Source organism: Daphnia magna, linkage group LG1, assembly GCF_020631705.1.
Source record: "Daphnia magna isolate NIES linkage group LG1, ASM2063170v1.1, whole genome shotgun sequence".
In the NCBI taxonomy this organism is placed as follows: Eukaryota; Metazoa; Arthropoda; class Branchiopoda; order Diplostraca; family Daphniidae; genus Daphnia; species Daphnia magna.
The window spans coordinates 13,164,784-13,174,772 of record NC_059182.1 but is presented as its reverse complement, the minus strand read 5'-3'; positions in this window follow the sequence as shown (position 1 = coordinate 13,174,772).

The window sequence follows — 9,989 nt, the reverse complement described above, 5'->3', positions numbered from 1 at the left end:
TTCCATTTCGTGTACTTGTTATTATTCTTTTCGATATCTTTTTCAAAGATGGCGCACACTCACGACGGACCTTGATGTCAAAGACATATTTTTATTTATTTATATTCTCTCTTTTGGATGAGCTTTTTTTAGGTACCAACAGTCCGTTGTCGTCTATTCATTGCGTCTCTCTTTTTTTTCGGCGGGGAAAACAAATTTTTTTTCTAACCCGTCCTATCAACAACAACACACGCCAACATTTCTCTCTCTCCGTGAGAGTGGGACATTTGTGAAAATCCTTTTTGAACCCGATGGATAGGGGGATACACTGGCTATTATTCTTGGTGGGTATCGCACTTATTCCACTATACGCATTCCTATATCTACCTGTTTTCGCCTGTTGCTGAACGCACGTTCCCGATAAGGGGCTTCCAAATCGTCTCATGTGTCTCTTCTTCTTTTCTTTTTTTTCCCACAAGAACACCAAAGAAATCAGATGATGATTCATCGTGTTCTCTTTTTTTTTTTTTGCTTTCGGTTTGCATGTTGCCAATGACTTGTAGCTACTTTAGATTGTTTTCTTATTTTTACCTGCTGGTGGTGTGGTCTACATCAATTTTCGGCTACCTGCGTGAGCATGCTAGAGCATGGGTAAGGTAGATTGGCCATGGAACTGTTTTTGTTTTGTTTTCTTTTTTCAAAGGATAATTTTCACCGACGCCAAGCCAACAACTGTTGCATCAGAAAAACAAAAAACAAAATGAAGGATTGATGTGGGTTCCAACCGGTAATTTACGACTTAAACGATGTGTGCATGAGTTTTGCACTGTTATGCTCCTTTTTTCTGCATTATTAAACCGATAAAACATGAGCCAACAGCATATGGCATTGTTTACTCCACCCCTTGCTGTGGCAAAGCGATATCGTCAAGCAACTTCGTCCATATTTTTCAGTTGCAGCATATCAACCCTTTACGTTCTCTCTTTGTTGTTGTTATTCTTTGCCCTTTCGGAAAATACATCACCGTTTTGGAATGCTTGACTTTATACACAATAGCGTCTCCGCCCTTTTGTGTGTTGTGCTTGTCGTCGTGTGATTACGTATCGGACGTGAGATCGCATACTCGTATACCACTCGTGTCACAGCGGCCGAGCCTCTGGTTTTAGAACTCGTCCACCCCGTGCATACCAACGCAACTAACTAATGTGACTGGCCCTGTGTAAAGCCCATTTTCCAAGCACTCAATATTTTTTTTTTCATAATTCTATTACAGTACACGTCCGTTCCAGTTTTCATACTATGACAAAGCGAACGAAATTGCGTGTTTTACCCGAAAAACAAAGGTAGGAATGATATAACGTGTAATGGGGATATTAAAAAGAAAACGGAATATTTAAGCGTGGTCAATTTGACATATCAAATCAGAGGAACGAGTGATATGGAATAATGTGAACCACACACACACTTGTGGTTTGCCGTGTGTGAGCTAATGGATCGGCGGCCACCTCCTGCTGCCGCAACGATGGTGTTCTATAAAACGGTCGGGAAACAAAACAAAACAAAAAAAAAATAACTCATTACAATCTAACACATAATAAATGCGATACGCCCCTTTTCTGAGAGCAACAAAACTGAAAAAAAAAAAAGTGATGATTCTATAAAAACTCGGTTCATCATCATCATCATCAACAGGCGGACTGGTTGTTCTCTTTTATCATTATCAAAATCCCGGTAGGAGGGCCACTCCTTTTTGGTCAGCTCTCTTTCTCGCTGATTAACCTTTTTGTTATAATCACACACCCTAATGTATATCTCCTGCTCTTTCATAAAGTATATAAGGTTAGCGCGTATAGCTCCCGGTGCTTGTTGTCTCTCGCAGCGTAATCAGAGAAATGATTAAGAAAAACAAAAAAGGGCAGAAAAAAAAGGAGAACATAACACCGTTCTTGATGAAAATGGATCTATTAAAATACATAGTATATTCACTACCTGCGCTACTCACATGTGTGTTTCTCTGTTACAGCACACACGGCATTTTGGTAAGAAGACGGACAAGGGTTGCGTGACTGCGGCTTTGCTACTGCTTATGTAGAACAAGAGTGGGGAACCGAGACTGATGGCAATAAAAGAAAAAAAAATAAATGAAGAAACGAATAAATAAACGAACGAAACAACAACAAAAAATGCTGCTGCACCTTGGTGTGTGTATACACACACATATAAGCTTCGGTGATAATTACCTTGTCAAATGTTCAAGTCCTGAAAGAAAAGAGGGAAACCTTTCACGGTGGTGGCTTTTTTTTTTTTTTTTTGGCCGTGATGATGATGATGATTTCCCTGACTATTTTTAAAAGTCTTCTCTGGGGTTTGCGTGCACAGTCATTTTGCGCTCTTATGTGTATAGCTCAACTCGCATACATCCATCAGTGACCTTTTCTTTTAGCTACTGTTGTAATGCGGCTTCTTCGTTTCTCTTTTTTCTTCTTCTTCTTTGAAGCCGTTTCCATTTCACCCTCGTTATTTGGATAGGGATTCTCTCCACAATTCAGTAGTTCTCTTATATAGTACTCTATCCAGGTGTGGTATACACAGAGTAGCTCCTAATTTTTTGTTGTTTGAGAGTATAGTAACAACAAGACGTGAACTTTCTCTTTGATTTGCAACCACACACAGATATATAGAAAGACAGCAGACAGGCACGTAGGGGAGAGAAAGTCGTCACCTGTTGGATAAGAGAATATGATGGACACTTGTTGAGAGAGGGAAAAGCCCAGGAAATGGATGATTTCCTTTGATTGTGTCATAGGGGAGAAAGAATCTCTTGACAAGCGTATTTTCTTTCTATTTCTGCAAAAACTTGTAATTCAACTTTCATCAATCAAAGGTGTAACTCACCGTGCAATATTAGATGTTTACATATAATATCCCGTAGGGAAAGAAATTTGGCAAACTGCTTCGCCAATCTAAAAAAAATCCTTCATCATAAACGCCATAACTGGACGTTAAACAATCGGTTGCGTTAGGTAGCAAATACACCAGCTCGTCATATTGAACCTTGTGAATCGCCTGGTGGACATGTTTGTTTTCAAAACAGCCCAACAACTTCGGAGAAAACAGAGGGATATAAATAAAAAAAAAAAAAAGGAACTCCAATCTTGACATTTGATCTAAATAGTTGATTGGCTGCAGGTGAAAGCACACGAAGGGGAGAAAAAAATAAGGTGGGCGTTGCGGGGGGTTTCGATGTGAAAATGCCGCAAGAAAAAAATAGCTCACCGGTACTATGTATCTTTTATCTTGATCATTCGTCGCATTTCTTTGGAAATTTTGTGTGTCTGTTTGTAGGGGTCTGATTCCGAAAACGTCACATTCTGACAGTTGGATGTCTTTATCGAGTTTCGTTTATCCTCTCATCTTAATATACTAATATTTGTATTACGCTCGCAGTATACTTTTTTTTCCCCTTCTTCTTAGAGGATGACAGCTCACCACAAACTCATCAACGGGAAAAAATGCTGCCGCAAAAAGTCTGCTGACGTCACTTCAACAAACCGTTTGCGCAACTAGCAAATATTTATTTAGATCGAAATTAACGACCATATCCACATAACCCGTCTAGTATGAATCGAGATTTTTTGCTTTTTTTTTCACATTTTCACAGCCTTAAGCTGGACGAGGTTCCAGCTCACCTGTAACGTTCACGGTTATGCACAACCTTCTTGAATTCAAAACTCCTCCTCCTATTCAGACGAAAGAAGAAAAAAAAACGGGGGGGGGAGAACAGAGAAGAATTATTATTATACATTTATGTTTTCTCTTTCTGATTGTCTTCATCGTATCTTTTCCCATTTCTTATTGCAGTAGTACTTCATTTTTCCCATTGTGCTGGAATGGACTTGATCGCACGATCGGACCCAGGATTTCGAGTGATGGACGAGCGGAGTCGAATCGTGTTGGCGCATCCGAGAGGAGTAAGGAAGATGGTGAGCATATTTGGAAAATGGGAGGAGAAAAACAAAACAAAAAACAAAAAAACAGTGACGTCAGTATTTAATGATGGGGGGGGATCTTCTTTTAGTCGGGCGCCATCATTGCTGTAGGTCTGCGACCGCGTCGACTGACTGACAGCGCTACCGTTGATTGCTATTTGCCGGGATCGATGAGTGCGGCCCCCCACACACTCACGCCGATTAAACGACCCCATATCATTTCAGAAAGATAAAAAAAAAACAAAAAATGGCGGGTTCACGTAGTCTAATGAAAGCAGGGGGAAATCCCTTCGATGATGAGAAAACATGAAAGTCACTGAATGTCGCCATTTCTCTTATTAACATCTTCACAATAAAATAGCGGCACGTATGCACGAAATCGATCTACCAAGTATAGAATAGAAAGTTTTCCACACATATCTCAGCATGTATGTCTTCGTAAGTAGCTGCAAAAACTATTCATTTTGAAAAAAGGGAAATGTTTTCGAGTATACCTCATTTTTTGTTTCGTTCAAAACCAATTCGAAGAAGCTGACAATCGTTGCGAATAAAAAGAGGAAGATTTGATCCGAAAGAACTCTTGGACACCTTTTCTCTTTGGCCTTCGACTCACCTTTCCTCTTGTATGAATTTATGTGTACATGCGACTGGGATTTGTCTTATGTTATGTTACGTAGAAATAGAATCGTATATAACGAGGAGCAAAGAGAGCCTCACTTGAGAAAGAACGGAGATGTTCTCTCATGTGTCAGTGGAAAAGAAAAAGAATATATCCAGCTGCGTGTATGCTTTGCACTCCATCACATGGCTGTCTCAACTCGGCCGTTACCAAATTAGCCACTGGGGGGCTGAGAAGCTCAGCTTTTCCAAGAGTGAAAAGAGTCTGCATCTTCATTTTTCTCTGTTTTGAATTTCTCTTCTGTTTTGAAGCTTCTTCAACTCTTGGACGCGTTCCTTTAAATTGCATCCAGTAGAGGTCCAAGTGTGTCACGGCCGCCGCCATGCAGCCAAAAAGACGACATGAGAAAGAAAGAAAGAAAAAAAAAAAAAAAGGAGGATATCAGATAGAGTCTGACAGAATTATATCACACGAACAACTGTACGCATTTAAGGTCGACCCGATGGATGAGAACACGATGGGGGGAATAATACAGCCCACAGCTGAATATGCTCTCTCTCTTCTCAGCGGTGTTTTTTGGGAACTGTTGCTGCTGCTGCAGCTGAGGCACTTGTCAGCGCTTATCTTCAGGTTATCTTAGCCAGCTAGCGTTCACATAAAAACGTTGAATTTATATGCAACTCGCTCCACCGAATACCCCCCTCCTCCTCCACGTACAGAGCAAAAGGCGACCTATACTGGAACACACGCAACAATGTAGCCAAACGTACCCACAACTGGATGCATTGCCAGCCCTCATTAAACCCCCGATCGAGAGATTAAACCAGACGACAAGAAAAAAGAGTTTTTTTTTTTTTTTTTCTTCTTCGTTTTGTTTGTGTGTTTACGGGTTAAAAGGTCCCTCGGTGAGCCACAAAGGCTACGGGGGAAACAAAATAAAAGTTTCCAGTCTAACGGTTGAGAGAGAGTGGACCCAGTCCGTCCCATTCAATCGCGGACACATATATCTCTCTCGCTCCAACTTGCAGTCATAGATGACTATCACCGTCTTCTTCCCAGCTGGCCGTTAGAGTTGCAGTGCACATAGACGGGCCATGTCCCCCCCCTAACGTCTCCAGCTGTGTGACTTTCGTCTTCCCGGACGCAGCATCTTTACCTTAACAATACGAAAGGGAAAAAAAAAAAGAAAAAGAAAAAGAGAAACAAGTGTGTTATTACACAAGAGCGCGCGTCATAGACACACAAACTCTTTCAGGGGAAAGTATTAAACGACTGTGCGACCCACGCGAGACATAAACGAAATAGGACATGTTTAAAATCCCTCCTGCGCCCCCCTTTAGAAAAAAAAAAATCTAATAAATAAATAAATAAAATAGAAATAGTGGTAGAAGAAGAAAAGCCGTTGAGCTTGGCCATCACCAATGCAACCGCCATAACAATCTAATAAATCTGGTTCAACAGCGACTGAATGTTTGGAGAAAAAGAAGACGAGAAAAGATGGTTTTTCAATCCGCTTCTTGTTATGTGTGTTAAGCTTTGCGAGCCTTGATGGCTGAGCACAGGCAATGACAGTAAATCAACATTTCTTTTTGAATGCGTAAAGCCTCCCGTCTCTGGTCCGCAGTCAAACATCCTGCGTGCAAGTGATGTTTCGTGCAAAAACATCGTCCTGCCTTGAATGAAATGACCAATGCGTGCCGATCAAATACCAAATTCCTTACACACACACACAAATATCGAATCCTCCTGATTTTTATGTTTATTTTTCGTTCCAGACACCATTTGCATCCCATACTAAAGCTTACTTTTGTATAATAATGTCTTTCCATTATTCGCTATCGCTTAGAGTCGACACCGAAAATGGTCATCAGTTTATTTTATTTTTTTTTTTTTTCTGGTTCACAGAAATGGACGTATATAAGCTGGTGACTACAATTTCAATGGCTTAGCCTTTTTGGCAGGGCATCCAGTTCAGACGAGGTGTTGAGGATGAGTCACCATGGCGACATTTGCTCAAGTTCAAGCCGGACGCACTATTTCATACTGAAATAATAATAAAGCTTTACGGGATATACGGGGCGATTACTGAACAAAAATGAACGGCTTTTCTGTCGTGTCATTTTCTCCGGGACTTTTTTGTTGTTGTTGCTTGTTGTTTGTTTGTGTCTTTTCTATTTGCACCTGTTTGCGCGGGTCCGCTTAGAGTGCCTAACTGATCTCATTATGGAATTATAACGCGCGCGTCTCTCGCTGCAGTAGTACGAGGGAAATGTGTGCATGGCAGCACATGGAAAATCTAAATGATTTCTCATGTCATTTGATACGTAATCCGCTTTCGAGACAACAAAAGATTAAACCGAATATTACATACTCGACGAGCCAGACGTTTATTTCAAAAAGGCACGCTCGAGCTTACATTTGAATGCAAAATAGAGAGACAAAATCGGACGCTGACAGATCTTGACTAGCAACGACGATTGTTGGCGGTCTTTGACTCAGTCGGCTCCCTTTTTCCCCCCTCAGCCCGCTCTTTTTTGTGTGTCTAAACTAAATAATGCAACAGGTTGAAAATCTCTTCTTTCTCATTTAGGATCTAGATCCAAGAATGGTCATCATCCCTCTTGCCTGTCTGATTTTTTTTTTCACCTCAAAATCGGAAATCATCCTTCATCTTACCTGTTGCGAAAACGAACAGAAAAACTCTAGAAAATCCGTAATTTTATGCATGCAAAAAAGCCATTGGCACGTCTGAGTATCGAGTTCTCATTCTTTGCCGTCACCGTTGAAAGTCACTGCTGCCTATAAATCGTCTATAAAAGAACGATTATCGCACATCACCTTTTCCTTTTACCGTCTACAGGTATACGCTCCAATCTGTTGAACCGCACCAAAACGTTCACATCCGTCGTCATGCTGCCGTCACGAGGTCGCCGTGCATCTTTTCTATCCCAGCCAGCATGTGCAGATGTTTATCGTGTAGCTGCCCAAGTCCTTGACAGCAGCAGTCGTGAGCATTCCGCAAGAACCGCAGTCGACATAAATCGCGACAATTCAGCGCTCTCATACCCAAACAAAAAGAAAAGCGTCCAGCTAAACAAAGAGAAACACATATTACAAGTAGTCATCAGTTTCATCAGAAAAAAAAAAATATAATAATAAAGACGAAGGAATAAATAAAGCGCACAAAGTCAACCCCCAACATACCAACGGTCAGTGTGTTCATCTAGATCGGGAGCGATTCTCATCTCGAGCCATCAATTGAGCTAGGAGGATAGGTGGCAGTGATGGTAATGGAGTATCACAAAGACACATACAAAGTCACGCAATAAGAGTTGAAGAGCCTTTTTTTTTTTTTTCTTTTATATGGAGATCTATGTATGTATATCTATTTGTTATCCAGGGCTTTTATTGTTAGTGACGGTGGCGCGCGAGTTCTTCGTTCGTGAGTTGTTTTTCTTTTATGCACGTCTGCATTAACGGGGAGACGATCGACCCGAATTCTTTAACGCTATTTTTACGACTGAAGGAGAAAGAAGATGTGAGACAGAGGAGTGTAACACAATACTTTGAGTGCATTCAACATTTCTTTTTGGTCTGTATACACAACAGACTGGGCGGGCGTCCCATCATGTCGTCCTGTGCAGAGTTCAAGCGCCTTTTGGTAATAATGGGCGAAGCAAAAAGAAGAAAAAAAAAGAACATACGAACCAAGCTTGCAGATAAAAAAACAAAAAAAACAAAAAACAGCTGTTTGGTGCTGGCCAGGAAAGAATATGCCTCTGTCGCCCGTCTCATGTCCGAATAAGAAAGACATGCGGAGTACAGTGAGAAGGTGAGAGAAGAAGATGAACGGGCACATTCAAGTTGCGGAGCGGGACACTTGAATGACAAAGCAAGAAATTCAAAGTCACTCGACACCGGGCAACTTTGCCCGTCAGGTAGAAACACACACAGACTAAATATCGCGCCGGTTGTCAGTTCCCACCCACAGCCAGGTGCGACGCGGGGTAGATGCAACGTCGCACAGACAATTCCATCCGTCGCGCCATCCGTAAATTTACAAACCAACTGAAATGACAATGAAACGCGAAAAAAGAATTTTTTTTTAAATGCCGTGACGGAATGACAACGAAAGGGAATTACCCATTTTTTTCTTATAGTTTTCCCTAGTACGTGATCATGAAGAACCAACACGCTTTACGTGGAAAACTTCTATTTTTGCTTAACAAGACTGATGCAAATAAAAAAATACGTGGTTCCATCATTCCAAAAATTTTTCTAAAAATAACTGAGCCCACCAAAAGTTTTAGTTGACAATCCATCGTCGTGGAGAGCAAGAAACCCAAGGTATCCACAAAAACGTAATATGAGATCAAGAAGAATAAGAGGAGCAATTCCTTATTCTTTTTTCTCAGTGACTGGGCAAAGCGTTTTCTTTTCTTCTTGTCATCGTCTGACCAAAATCCAATTTGTGGTTGACTCGGGTACGAGCGCACACAACGGACCCACACGTATATAAGTAACCAGCAATTCATGTGTGCAGACAGAGAGGTCTCGAGTGATATTTGACACCTTCTTCTACACTCTACCTACACCACACGAAGAATTTTCTTGCGCTGACTACTCATTTTTTTGTTTTTTTGGCATTCTTTCATGGATGGCTGACTTTTCTGCTGTTATTTCTCATCGTCCGCAATAGACATTTCGCTATTCTTCACGCACGCATTTTTTCTTCCTGTATCACGGCGCATGAAAAAGACGAAAGACATGTCTTCTATGATATACAAATGAAGAGAAGAAAAAAAAAAAAAAGAGTTGAGAAAGCAAAAGAAGAAGAATTCTAATCAAATAAAAACACAGTGATATGGCTGTTGCCACACAACACCAGACACCACACGACCACCTGATTCTAATGCATTGTCCAGCACGCCGCACGTTCTCTTACGGCATGTAGACTTCTATATACTAACACACACACAAATGGATGTGCAACAAAAGAATGAAAGAAGAAGATTTCAAGGTCTTTATAAAATCTACGCGCATTTGGGCTGGAATGCACCATGCAGCACGGGCTATCTAATGTACTATACCTCTTTTTCTTTTTTTTTTTTTATTATGATACAGAGAAGGAAGAAAAAAGATCCATAAATTGTTCTTCTTATTGGGAAGAAAGCGGATTGTGTCGTTGGCAAGCGCTGGAAGAAGAAGGAAAAAGAACGGCGTGGCGTTGCTGTAACAACAGAAAAGACAAGAGGGCTGTTTAAAAGCCTTTGATTGTTTGGCGAGGAAGGAAGAAGGAGGTAGAAATGTTCAATACCGCGTGACTGGGAAGCCCAACAAAAGGTCCGCATGCTACACTACCTCGTCTATATAAAGAAATCCAAATCATCCTCTTCTTTGTA